At 39.1% G+C, this 14,635-nt stretch overlaps 1 pseudogene; it reads right to left on the bottom strand.

Moving 5' to 3' along the window:
- Nucleotides 1–13,013: 13,013 nt before the first annotated feature.
- On the bottom strand, nt 13,014–14,214 carry LOC131902346 (small ribosomal subunit protein uS3-like; annotated as a pseudogene).
- Between the last annotated feature and the right edge of the window lie 421 nt (nt 14,215–14,635).

Here is a 14,635-nt window from a genome sequence, read left to right on the forward strand (position 1 = left end):
GATTCTAAACCGGAGCTAAAAACAGTTCCTAATTATCTCTCTCAAATGAGTGGCAGCTGCCTGTTTGAGCTACTGGCGGGTTCCTAGCGTGTGCGCTCGACCTGCAGTATGGTGGGAATGAGGCCTCTGCAAGTGGCACATTAAGCTGCATGGTGGATTTAGCCTTTGCTGGTACAAAGCAAAGTGGTTTCTGGGCTACACGGTGCTTGGATAGAGGCATGGACCCACGATGGCTCCCAGAGCTCATGGTAGACGTGCCACCGACATGTTGGGAAGCTGAGGTGGGTGGAGCCAGCAGCCACACCTCTGCAGTTTAAAGCAATAGATTCACAATAAGACAGATTCAGATGTAATAGTTTAACAATGTGTAAGTGTAAAAGATACGTAGGTTTGAAAGAGACAAAAATGGTGATATATAGAGTTATAGAAACAAATACATAGTTTTAAAAAATAAAGTCTTTAAAGAGACAGTAAAATTAATATAAAAAATAAGCCATGTAAAGATGGATATCACACAGAGAATCTGGATTGTGTTGTCTTTGGGATTCTTAACTGCAGAGAGATATTTGATTGTAAAGGAAGCTGAGTTAAACCAATATGCATATTTTAAAGGTACCTTGACTTCAAAATTTGGATATAAGGGTATGTTACTTTGGAAAGGAGACTCTGCTTTTGTTCCCACAGAAAGCCAAAGGCTATGGATTTGTTCCAGATTAAGATACATCAGGTTTGACCAGCCAAGACTCCCTGAAAGGTCTCCGATGACACCATGGCCCAGATGATCCAACATCTGGAATGGTTTCAAGGCAACTGGCTCAGACGATACAGCCTCATGGACTACTCCATAATCCTAAAATTTTCTTTGTGTCCCCATAAGATACAGCGCCCCCCTCCAGCAGGAAGTAGTAAGAGAAGCTACTCCCAAATTCCCAAATTATATGTAATTTTACTTTGTTAAGGTTAAAACCTTCCTTTTTGAAAAAAAAAAAAGGGGGGGGAAGTGCTGTGGGATGTTCTGTATGGCAAATGTGTTGCTGATTTGTCAATAAATAAAACACTGATTGGCCATTGGCTAGGCAGGAAGTGTAGGTGGGACAAGGAGGAGAATAAAGCTGGGAAGTGGAAGGCTGAGTCAGAGAGACACTGCCAGCCGCCACGATGAGAAACAGCATGTGAAGATGCCAGTAAGCCACGAGCCATGTGGCAAGGTATAGATTTATAGAAATGGATTAATTTAAGCTATAAGAACAGTTAGCAAGAAGCCTGCCACGGCCATACAGTTTGTAACCAATATAAGTCTCTGTGTTTACTTGGTCGGGTTTGAGTGGCTGTGGGACTGGCAGGTGAAAGAGATTTGTCCTGACTGTGGGCCAGGCAGGAAAACTCTAGCTACAGTACATATCTAAACAGAAGAAATTCAAGTGGCTGAGAAACACTTAAAGAAATACTCACATTTTTAGCTATCAGGTAAATGGAAAGTCAAAACTACTTTGAGACTCCATCTTACACCTGTCAGAATGGCTAAGATCAACAACACAAGTGACAGCTCATTACTTGTGGGAGTACAGACTCAGACAGTCTCTAGAGAAATCAATGTGGCAATTCTTCAGGAAGATGGGAATTGCTCTACCTCAAGATCTAGCTATACCACTCTTGGGCATATATCCAAAGGATGCTTAATTCTACCACAGAGATGCTGGGTCAACCATGTGTTGCTGCTCTGTTCATTAATAGACAGAAGCTGAAAACAACCTGGATGTCACATCCCTAAAACAGATGAATTGGTAAAGAAAATGTGTTACATTTATACAACAGACTATTACTCAGCCATTAAAAAATAAAATCATCTAATTCTCAGGTAAATTGATGTAACCCAGAAAAATACTCCTGAGTCTGGTAACTCAGACCCAGAAAGACAATATGGTATATACTCATTTACATGTGTATATTAGCAGTTAAGTCAATGATAATCAAGCTACAATCCATAGAACCATAGAGGTTAGGTATAGAGTAAGAGATAGAGGAAACAGATAGCTCTCTTTAGGGGGAAGTAGAATAGATAATTATGGATGGACGCTGGTGCTGGGAAAGGACGATCAAGTGGGAAAGACAATATAGTATATACTCAGTTACATGTGGGAATAGCTGTTACGTCAATGATAACCAGGTTACAATTCCCTTTAGCACCATGCTTTTCTTTAAACTTTTTATCTCTTTACATACTGGACTCCATTACACTTCCTAGTATTTCTTTTCTCCTCAAAATTGTACAATTTGTAATTCTCTTGTCCTTATATTCCTGATCTCTCCTAGACCTTTATAATGAAGGGGTGTTGAATTTTGTCAAAGGCTTTTTCAGTATCCAATGAGATGATTGTGTGGTTTTTTTCTTTCAGTTTGTTTATAAGATGGATTACAATGATAGATTTTCATATGTTGAACTATCCCTACATTTCTGGAATGAAGCTTACCTGATCATGGTGGATGATTTTATCGATGTGTTTTTGGATTCGGTTTGCCAGTATTTTATTGAGTATTTTTGCATCAATGTTCATGAGGGAGATTGGTCTGTAATTCTCTTTCTTTGTTGCATCTTTGTGTGGTTTTAGTATCAGGGTAAATATAGCCTCATAGAAAGAATTTGACAATGTTCCTTCTGTTTCTATTGTGTGGAACAATTTGAGTAGTATTGGTATTAGCCCTTCTTTGAAATTCTGGTAGAACTCTGTGCTGAAACTATCTGGCCCTGGGCTTTTTTTTTTTTTTTTTTGATTGGGAGACTTTTAATGACTGTTTACATTTCCTGAGGAGTTATAGGTCTATTTAAACTGTTTATCTGCTCTTGATTTAATTTTGGTATGTGATACCTATCCAGAAAATTGTTTATTTCTTTTAGATTTTCCAATTTTGTGGAGAACAGGTTTTTGAAATATGACTTGATGATTCTCTGATTTCCTCATTGTCTGTTGTTATGTCTCTCTTTTCATTTCTGATTTTGTTAATTTGGATATTCTTTCTGCCTTTTGGTTAGTTCGGATAAGGGTTCATCTATCTTGTTGATTTTCTCAAAGAATCAACTCTTTGTTTCATTGATTCTTTTTGTACTATTCTCGTTGTTTTTATTTTATTGATTTCAGCCCTAAACTTGGTTATTTCCTGGCATCTACTCCTCCTGGGTGAGCTTGCATCTTTTTGTTCTAGTGCTGTTAAGTCACTAGTGCTTCTCCAACTTCTTTATGCGGGCTTTAGAGCTGTGAACTTTCCTATTATGGGGCTTTCATAGTGCTCCATAAGTTTGGGTATGTTGTATATTCATTTTCATTGAATTCTAGGAAGTCTTTAATTTCTTTCTTTATTTCTTCCTTGACTCAGTGGTGATTCAGTTGAGCATTATTCAGTTTCCATGAGTTTGTAGGCCTTCTGTAATTTTTGTTGTTGAATTCTAAGTTTAAGCCCTGTGGTATAAAATACAAGAGGTTGTTCCAATTTTTTTTGTATTTTTTGAGATTTTCTTTGTGATTGAGTATGTGGTTGATTTTAGAGAAGTTTCTATTGGGTTCTGAGAAGAAAATAGATTCTTTTGTGTTTGGGTGGAATATTCTGTAGATGTCTATTAGGTCCATTTGAGTCATAACATCTGTTAGTTCCCTTATTTCTCTGTTAAGTTTCGGTTTGGCAGACCTGTCCATTGGTGAGAGTGGGGTGCTGAAGTCTCCCACTATTAGTGTGTGGGGTTTGATGTGTGATTTAAGCTTTAGTAATGTTTTTTTTTCATATGTGGGTGCCCTTATATTTGGGGCATAAATGTTCAGAATTGAGACTCATCTTGATGGATTTTTTCTTTGATGAATATGTAATATCCTTCTCAATCTCTTTTCATTAATTTTAGTTTGAAATATATTTTGCTAGATATTAGGATAGCTACACCAGCTTGCCTCTTAAGTCCATTTGATTGAAAAGTCTTTTCCTAACCCTTTACTCTGAGGTAGTGTCTTTGAAGTTGATGTGTGTTTCTTCTATGTAGCAGATGGATGAATCCTGCTTTTGTATCCATTCTGTTAGCTTGTGTCTTGTTGTAGGTGAATTGAGTACATTGATATTAAAGGATATTAATAACTAGTGATTGTTAATTTCTGTTATTTTTTGGTGGTTGTGTGCTTGGGGATGTCTTTCTGCATGCTGTGAATATATGTTGTTCTCATTGGCTAATGAATAAGCTGCTTTGGCCTGTGGCAAGACAGCACAGGCAGGCGGGAAATCCAAAGAGAGAGAGGAAAGAGAAAGGCAGAGTCTGGAGAGATGCCAGCCTGCTACCCCAAGGAGCAACTTTCCAGTAGACCGATAACACCATAGAACATGTGGTAAAACACAGATTAATAGAAATGGGTTAATTTAAAATATAAGAGCTAGCTAGCAAGAGGCCTACCATAGGCCATATAGTTTGTATGTATTATAAGCCTCTGTGTGTTTACTTGGGTCCGAGTGGCTGAGGGACTGCACGTGAGAGAGTTTTATCTGGACTGTGGGGGGCTGGGCGGAACCTGAGAAACATACAGCTACAGTTGTGTGCGTGTGTTTTTCCCTTCTTTGGGATTTGTTGGTATGGGATGATCTATTGCCTGTGCTTTTATGGGTGCATCTAACTTCCTTAGGTTGGAGTTTTCTTTCTAGTGCTTTCTGTAGGGCTAGATTTGTGGGTAGATAATATTTAAATCTGGTTTTGTCATGGAATATCTTGTTTACTCTGTCTATGGTGATTAAGAGTTTTGCTGGGTATAATAGTCTGGGCTGGCATCTGTGGTCTCTTAGTGTCTGCATAACATCTGTCCAGGACCTTCTGGCTTTCGGAGCCGCCATTGAGAAGTTGAGTGTTATTCTGATGGGTCTGCCTTTTATGTTACTTGGCCTTTTTCCTTTGCAGCTCTTAAAATGCTTTCTTTATTCTGTATGTTTAGTGGTTTGAATATTACGTGGCAAGGGGACTTTTTTGAGGGTCTAGTCTATTTGGTGTTCTGTAAGCTTTTTATATCTTCATGGGCATTTCCTTCTTTATGTTAGGAATTTTTTCTTCTATGATTTTGTTGAATATATTTTCTGTGCCTTTGAGCTGGTATTCTCTTATCCCTATTATTCTCAGATTTAGTCTTTTCATGGTATCCCAGAGTTCTTGGACATTTTGTGTTATGACTTTTTTTGGCTTTAGTGTTTTCTTTGACTGATGAATCTACTTCCTCTATTGTATCTTCAACACCAGAGATTCTCTCGTCCATTGCTTGCATTCTGTTGGTTATGCTTGCATCTGTAGTTCATCTTTGTTTACTCAGATTTTCCATTTCCAGAATTCCCTCAGTTTGTGTCTTTTTTTATTGCCTCTATTTCAATTTTCAAGTCTTGAACTGTCTCCTTCACCTGTTTGATTGCTTTTCTTGGTTTTCTTGACTTTCTTTAAGGGATTTATTGATTTCTTCCCATTTTTTGTTTGTCTTTTTCTTGATTTCTTTAAGGGACTTTTCCATTTCCTCTTTAAAGACCTCTATCATCTTCATAAAGTCATTTTTAAGGTCATTTTGTTCTGCTTCTTCCACGTTGGGATGTTCAGGTCTTGTAGTAGAACCACTAGGTTCTGGTTATGCCATATTGCTCTTTATGTTGTTGAATGTATTCTTGCACTGGTGTCTACCCATCTCTTCCTCTGATCAGTGCAAATGGCGTCTATGTCTAAAGAGTCCTCTCTTGGTCTAATCGGCACAGAGGGTGTTTGTATCTCAGGGAGCCCTTATTCCAATAGGAGCTCTTGGTCCAATAGAAGCTGGTGGAGTCTGTGTCAGGAAGCAGCTGCAGTCTCCGGGGATGGGTGGGATTGGGGCATGAATGGAATGGAGCTTGTAGGTCACAGGTTTCAATGGGGGGTGGGGAGGTGGGCGTGGTAGTCAGGCCTGCCTGCAGGATTCTTGCCTGCTGGCCTGCAGCTGGGGCGGCAATGGGTGGGGGTATGGGAGCATGGGTATGGAGCATGCCTCTGGGCCTAAGGCCTAGAGATTGGAGTGACTGGCTGTGGCACAGTGACTTACCTCTTGGTCCAACAGGAGCTGGCTGAGTCTGTGTCTCAGGGAGCAGCTGCTATCTTGGGGGATGGGTGGGTTTTGGGGATAGAGTGGGGCTTGTAGATTTCAGGATCTGACGGTGGGGGGGTGGTGGTCAGGCCTGCCTGCAGGAGTCTTGCCTGCTGGGGCTACAATGGGTGGGAGTATGGGATGATGTGTTTGTTTTTATGCCAATACCATGCTGTCTTTATTACTATAGCTTTATTGTACAGCTTGAAATCAGAAATCGTGATACCTCCAGCAATTCTTCTATTATTTAGGATTGTTTTAGCTATCCTTTTTTTTCCCTATGAAGCTGAGAATTTTGTCCTCTCAAGATCTGTGAAGAGTTGTCTTGGAATTTTGATGGGTATGTGTTTTCTTGGGTGTGACTAACCTGTTTAAATTGAAGCTTTCCTTCTAGCACTGTTGTAGATAGATATTGCTTAAATTTGGTTTTATCATGGAATGTTTTATTTTCTACATCTTTTGTTATTGAAAGTTTTGCTGGTTATAGTAGTCCTGGCTGGTATCTTTGGTCTCTTAGAGTTGTAGAAAATATTGATACCAGTCCTTTTTACTTTTAGGGTCTCCACTGAGAAGTCAGGTATTAATTTAGTAGGTCTGCTTTTATATGTTACTTGGTCTTTTTCCCTTGCAGCTTTTAATATTTTTTTTATTGTTATGTGCCGAGAGGACTTTCTTCTCTGGTCCAATCTATTTGGTATTCTGTATGCTTTTTGTGTACTTATAGGCATGTCTTTCTCTAGGTTAAGGCAATTTTCTTCCTTGATTTTGTTGAAAATATTTTCTGTGCCTTTGACCTGAGTTTCTTCTTCCTCTGTTCCTATTATTCTTAGATTTGATCTTTTCATAGTATCCTAGATTTCCTGGATGTTTTATGCCAGGAATTTTTCAATTTAACATTTTCTTTAGCTGGGTATCCATTTCTTTTACTGTGTCTTCAATGCCTGAGATTCTGTCATCCATCTCTTGTACCCTGTTGGTGAAACTTGTCTTTGAGGCTCCTGTTTAAATTCCTAAAATTTTCATTTCTGGATTTCTCTCAGTTTGAGTTTTCTTTATTGATTCTGTTTCCACTTTCAGGTCTTGAACTGTTTTGTGTATCTCCTCCACTATTTTTTGGAGTTTTCACAGATTTCCTCAAGAGGTTTATTCACTTCCTCTTAAGGGCCTCTTTCCTATCCATAAAGGCTATTTTAAGGTCTTTGTCTTGTGTTTCACTTATGCTCCAATTCTTAGCACTTACTGTGGTAGGGTTTCTGAGCTTTACTTGAGACATGTTGTCTTAGTTGTTATTGACTGTATTTTTTAAATGTATTTTTTAAAGACATCTAGGTGCTGATACCTGTGTGGTCTTGTATTTGTTCAGTGGGTATTTTTTTTTCTTTGACTTCTGTTCCCCTCTCTGGTTCTTAGAAGAGTGTGGCAGCTGTGTGTTTCCTGGTAGGGAATTCTTCTGGGATCCTCTTAGGTGTGGCCACTAGGGGTTCTGGATAAAGTGTGTTTTGGAGTATTGGGAGCTGACACTTAAGAATGGGAATGGTATGGGAGAGAGAGGCTGAATGGGTCCACAAGAGGGAGTAAAGCAGGGTGTTAGGAATGGGGGTAGAGAGTAAGGAGAAGCCACAACAAGTAGTCTGCTACAGAGCTGGGAATGAGAGGAGGGGAGTGAAGATCTGTAGTTAGCTTGCTTATATCCCTGGCCAGAGTGGCCTGAGGGTTCCCAGGAAATGCATGCTGGAGTTAGGGGCTGAGATAAAGCAACAAGTGGGAGAAGGAAGGTTGGAGTGGAATGTCTGTTTGATCCACCAGAGATGAAGATCTTCAATTAGCCAACCTGCCTTCCTGGCTGACATGGCTTATGAAGTCCTGGGGAATAAGTTTCCTATCTTATATAAATTATCCCATATTGAAATACTGTGCTGTGACTTCACTTATTTTATCTTATTTTGCTTCATCTAGTCTGGGTTTTAAAATGTGTTAGTGTACAGCTTTCTCCTCCTCCCTCCAATCTTCCTTCTCTTCATTTTAAAGTCTGACTAGTGTTTTATATAATTAATTTATGCTATTTTCCTATGGTAAATAATGTCACATGAGTGGCACTGTGAGCATTTACTATCTGCTTGTATAGCTGTGTCTCTGGGATAGATCCCCAGAAATTAGAATTGTGAATCAAAAGCTTAGCATGTATTAAGGCCCATTTAGATATTTCCAATTTGTGATTTACAGAGGCCATGGCCCTCTTTCTAGTGATAATTCACATCAGAATGCCCATTTCTCTAGTTTCACCAACAGAAAGCATTGTACAGTTTATGAATTTTTACTAATATAAAAAGTAGTGGCATTTCAAGGCAATTATAGAACAATTGCATTTACCATGCTGAGATTAAGTTAGTCATGTTCTTTTTCAAAGGATTTTATGTTGATACAAATTTATTGTGCTGGGTCTCATAAAGACAGTTTCTTTCAATTATATCATGCAAGTTGACCACACTCACCGCAGTCAATGCCTCCCCTGACTTCTCCTTCCCCCTTCTTAGCAACCTCTTTCCTTCCTGCAGTCTTCCTTCTGCTTTTATGCTGTGTGTGTGTGTGTGTGTGTGTGTGTGTGTGTGTGTGTTAGTTATAGAATTCCAGTACTTAAGCATAAGAGAAATCATGCAATATTTGTCTTTCTGTGTCTGGCTCACTTTGCTTAATATGATGACCTTCAGTCACATTCTTTTTCCTGAAAAGGACACAATTTCACTTTTCCTTATGGCTGAATAAAACTGCATTGTTTATCTACACTATGTTTTCTTTATCTATTCATCTGTTAATAGACACCAGTCTGGCTAATGTGCAATACATAGGGTATGTGGGTATTTCTGTGTTCTGCTGACTTAGAGTCCTTTGAATGTGTTAAAAGAAGTCTTACAGCTGGGTTACATGATAGTTTTCTTTCTTTTTCTTTTCTTTACTTTTTTTTTTTTTTTTGAGGAAGCTGCATGCTGATTTCCATAGTGGCTGATCAAATTTACATTCCTCCCGGCAGTTGATAAAGGTTCCCTTTACTCTACACTTTGGTCAGCATTTGTTGCCTTGGCTTCTCAGTTAACTGGACTAAGACAGAATCTCATGTGGTTATAATTTGTATTACCCTGATGGCTAAGAACATTGAACATTTTTCAAATGTTTATTGACCCCTGTACTTCATCATTTGAGAACTGTCTGTTCAATTCATTAGCTTATTAATTGATTGGGTTGTTGGATTTTTTGTTGTTCAGTTCTTTTTATTTCTTTATGTATTTTCGATACTAATCCTCTATCTATGTACAGTTAGCAGAGACTTTCTCTTACTTTATAGCCTGCCTCTTTACTCAGTCATTTCCTTTGCTGTGCAGAGGCCTTCTAACTTCATGTAATCCTCCCCTACTATTATTTTCTGAGGTATTAATGTCTTGTTCAGAAATTCTGTGCCTATGTCTACAACTTAAACTGTTTTATTCTAGTAGTTTTGGAGTTTCAAGTCCTACTTGAAAGTCTCTGATTCATTTTAAGTTGACTTTTGTATGGAAAAAGAGAGAGCTTTAGCCTCATTATTTCATGTGTAGATATCCAGTTTTCACAGTATAGTTTGTTAATTTTTTTTTGTGTAAATTTCCAATCTATGCCCCTTTTACTCATGTGACTCCGCTTAACCCTTAGAATATAAATGGTCTGATGCTCTGATTAATGTTAACTATTGAAAGAGGCTTTAGCCTTCCTTGTTAATCAGCTCCTGTTGTGGGATGGTCTTTCTGTATGCTGTGAATATGCATTGCTACCATTGGTTAATAAAGAAGCTGCTTTGGCCTATGCCAAGACAGATTAGAGCCAGGCGAGAAATCCAAACAAAGATATGGGGAGATAAAAGACTCTGCAGCTGCGGGGGGGGGGGGGAAGATGTAATGAAACACAGATAAAGCCACGAGACACGTGGTGATACATAGAGTATTAGAAACAGGTTAATTTAAGATAAAAGAGCTAGTTAGCAATAAACCTGAGCCATAAACCAAGTGGTTTGTAATTAATATAAGCCTCTATATGTTGACTTGGGACCAAGGGGCTGCGGGACACAGGAAAACTTTGGGCTACAAGCTCCATTCTCCCATGTCCTACCACTTCCAGAGCAGACAACAGGCTTTGGATTCAAATTATTGAAATTACTGCAGCTATGATGAAATAACATGTGACTCAGTCTTTGAAACATTGAGATGATTGTGTTGAGTCCTGAGCACTAGCTGAAGTGAGGAAGTGTTGGAGTGATTGACTAAGAGCTCCAGCTGCACAATACTAGATTATGTATTAGTAGCATCTGCTGATGAGTTATATTGACCTCTATGATTCATTTTAATAGATAGCCATCAAAAGAACTGAGCAGAGGGATAGAGTTGAACTTTCTGTTTTAAAAGAATCACTGTGACTGCTGAATTGAACATTTAATGGTAGAAAAATGTAATACAGAAACCAGATAAAAGGCTGCTTAGTGATTATAGGTTATGGACAATTATGACTTTATCACCAGGAAATGGGTTTATAGAGAAAAATGTAATATCTTAGATATATTTCAATAATGCACATTATAGAGTACAAGAGATCTGGCAGATGTCACCACCTCTATAACTGTGTCATGTGATTGGCATCATCTACATCTGTGTTTTCATTTACTAACTAAATCACTACTTAATTTTCTTGAGCTCCTTGCAGAATGGAAATGCTACTGACTAAGGTTTATAAAAAATACTAATTTAGTGGACAGTAAACAAGTAGAGGATTGGGTTGACAATAAATTATCTTTTAAGATAGCTAGCATTCTTCTAAGTAATGAGGTAGACAACCGATACAGTGGTTAGGGAGAGGAATGTTTTGGAGAGATTAATGTTGCAATCATAAGGACACAGAATTTTGTTTATCACATCCTGAGCTAGGTATGGTTCAAGGGAAGTAATGCTGAGTGCATATATTCAAAGATAAGGCTCAGGAGATATTACTGTACAAAGATTCAAAGATTGAGGAGGAACAAAAAAAAACCATTTAGATTAAAAATGCCAAAATTAAGAAACAAACCTACAAAAATAAACAAAGAATAACATCAAAAAATAAAACAAGCAAGCAAACAAACAATAAATAACATGGTTTCTGTTCTGTGTTGGCCAACTACTGGGCATGGGGCCTATCATGGAGTGTGATTGAAATGTCCAGTGATCATCCATTAGAGAAAACTGATTTTCTCATTACCAACAGGCATCAAATGCAAATAGTTTCTTGGTTCCAGCGGTTGTTTATTTTGACTTTTCTTTTAATTTTGTTTTGTTTTAGTTGAAAGAGAGAGAGAGAGAGAGAGAGAGAGAGAGAGAGAGAGAGAGAGAGAGAGAGAGAACTTGAATTTGGGTGCATATAGGGAGGTAAGGAGGATCTGGGAGGACTTTAGGAGGGAAAAGAATAGTATCAAAATATACCATATGAAAATAATTTTTTAAAAAGGGGTGGGGAGGAAGTACATAAGGAGATTGAGAAGAGTAACAGATGGAATTTGAGGAAGTCAGACAAATGAAATGCTACAGTCTGGAGTAGAAATTATTGGTCCCTATTCATTGATTTTGTATTTCACATACGCTATGATTTAAACAGTGAGAAGCAGATTGTCTCATTTTAAAGGCCACTGGGCATAGCAATAAATGTTGGTAGAATTCCATCAAAGGGCAATCCCACATTAAGCCAACACATAAGAGTCCCTAAAGTGAAAGGGAATATAAAATTACCTGATGCACAGTGACTAGGGCAAAGCGATGTGGGGGAAAAGATCATCAGAAAATCAAATCGTGTCTAGCTCCTCTAAAGTCTATTATATCAAGATGAGTATATTGTAAGCCACTATAGAAGGAGCTTTAAACTTAGCTGTGACATGATCCATGATGTTCTTTATAAAGACCTGCCATAGTTCTGGAGAGTTGGTTGATTCATTATCTTGGGAACAAATATCAATGAAGGCTGCTGTTTGGCATCATAAAGACAACATAACTGATTGATTGACTATTTCACATTTTCAGCTCATAATTTTGACATATATATGTATATATATATATACATATATATATAAAACCTCTAAATAAAAACGATATTTTTAGCATAAAAAATTCCAATCTAACTTAATTACCCACAAAATACACATCAATAGCAAATGCTTTCAAGACATTTTATCAAATAAGTGTCATATAATTTCTGATTTTTTTCATATTTTTCAAAACATAATGGTTAAGTATAGGACTTAGAAATGTGGATTCTAACAACTTTACATTTCAAATTTCTGAGCTTTAAGCTCAAAGACATCAGAAAGTTCCCTTTTTACTGTAGGGATGCTGAGAATAAAACTTAGCACAGCATTGCAAAACACAGAGGCCAATTTACTTTCTACATGCAGGGGTGAGTGCATACCACAGTGCACAGGCTTTCAGAGAAAGGATCTTTAGCCACTGAACCATCTTGCTGGCCCACTAAAGATTTCTTACATGCCAGGAAAGAAACACACACACACACACACACACACACACACACACACACACACACACACACACACACACAGAGTTCTCCAGGCTGGGTACATAGCTCAATAACACAATGTACACTTATTATGCAAGGACCTAGGTTGTATCCTGAGCACCAAAACCAAACTGCTCTTCTAACCCTGATCTATTCAACACAGGGTCAAGATGCTGCCCTGTAGCCACCAGCCTTCACAGACCCAAGACTTCTCTGGTCAGCTCTGCTCAAGCCTTCCAGCTTAAATCAACAGAATAAACTATACTCCATAGGCCAACATAACTGAGTCAGTTGAACATTGGATGTAATCCAGTCAGACCTTTAGATGTGTCTGCCAAAACCCTGTTATGCTGTAGTAACTGGCTGGCGCATGGCAGGTGGCTCTGGCTTCTCACCCTTCTGTTCTGAGATGGGGGTGGTGGGCAAGATTTCATGTTTAGGGTCCACAATGCTCACATGATCAGGCAGAGTCTTCTTAGGGTCAGTCTTACCACTTGAATCCGAGGGCAGCATGATCTTCACTTTGATATCCAGCATACCCTGCCTGAGGAGTTCATGGCCCATGGCAGTATCAGCATAGTAGTTAACAGGGTCTCCGCTGTGGATCATCAGACCATCTGCAAACTTCATGGACTTGGCCCTCTGTCCTCAGAGCTTTCCAGATACCACAATCTCGCAGCCCTTGGCCCAACTCTCCACAGTGAACTGAAGCACACCATAGCAGGCCCTTCACAGAGCAAGCCCTCCTAGGAGTTTGTAACATAGAGACTCTGCCTGGGCAATTGTAGCACGAATCTTAAATGGTCTTATTAATAAAAACAAACCCAGGGCCTGGCATTGGGGTGACCACTGGAAGATCAGAGAAGCAGAACAAGCCACAGCCACCTCACCTTGCTAATTCCTCAGCTGTCCTGTTTCCTCAGACTGGAAGCCTCTGAATCCTCATCCAAAGTGATCTCAGCTGAACTGCTACTCAAAAGCCTAAAAGCTTAACCAGCCTAGTTCCTGGTTTTCACGCCTTATATACCCTTCTGCTTTCTGCCATCACTTCCTGGGATTAAAAGCGTGAGTCACCATTCCTGGCTCTTTCCAATGTGGCCTGGAACTCACAGAGATCTCTGTCTCCCAAGTGATAGGATTAAAGACCACCATTTTCTTGCCTCTGTATCTAGTGGCTGTTCTGTTCTCTGACCCCAGATAAGTTTATTAGGGTGCACAATATTTTGGGGAACACAATATCACCACAGGCAATGGCACACAGACCTCTGTGGCCACCCTTTCTTCATAAAGCTCTACGCTGCTCACAGGGAAGCCGAACCTCTTCTGGACTACTGCAGTCAACTCTCTGATCAGATGACCCTTCTCACCAAGAACATCCTGTGTTCTGGTGGCTAAGATAATGATTTCTGTTCTGGCTGGTATAACTTGGACTTCAACTCCAGAGTAGCCATCTTCAGCCAGCTCCCCCGAGTGAGAAACTCATTCTGTTCAGCTTTGGAGATGCATCAGCCACAAACTTCCTCTTCTTGGAAGTCTGTACCTCCATCTTGCCGCAGCACTTCTCTGGAAGGAAAGGAAGTGGCTTACAGGCAGAAGTGGGTATATCCTGTGTTTACCTTTAGTGTAGGTTCTGGGCATCTTTGTAAACAATCCTGGGGCTGTCTCTTTGTGAGCTTTCTTTTGGAAGATCTGTCTGATCTATATGGCTGACTTCGTGTCAGCACTACACTGTTTTTGCTGCTGTGACGAAGTTGAATGATTGAAATCAGGTATTCTGCTGTCTCCAACATTGTTCATTTTGCTCAGGATTTCTTTGAGTAGCCAAAGTCTTTTATGCTTCTATAGGACTTTTAGGGTTGGTTTTTCTACTTGAATTGAATTTTGATGAATAGTGCTTTGAACCTGTATATAATTTTTGGTAATATAGATCATTCACAATATTAATTCTGCCTATCCCATGAATGGTC

This window comes from Peromyscus eremicus, chromosome 1 (assembly GCF_949786415.1).
Source record: "Peromyscus eremicus chromosome 1, PerEre_H2_v1, whole genome shotgun sequence".
NCBI classification, from domain to species: domain Eukaryota; kingdom Metazoa; phylum Chordata; class Mammalia; order Rodentia; family Cricetidae; genus Peromyscus; species Peromyscus eremicus.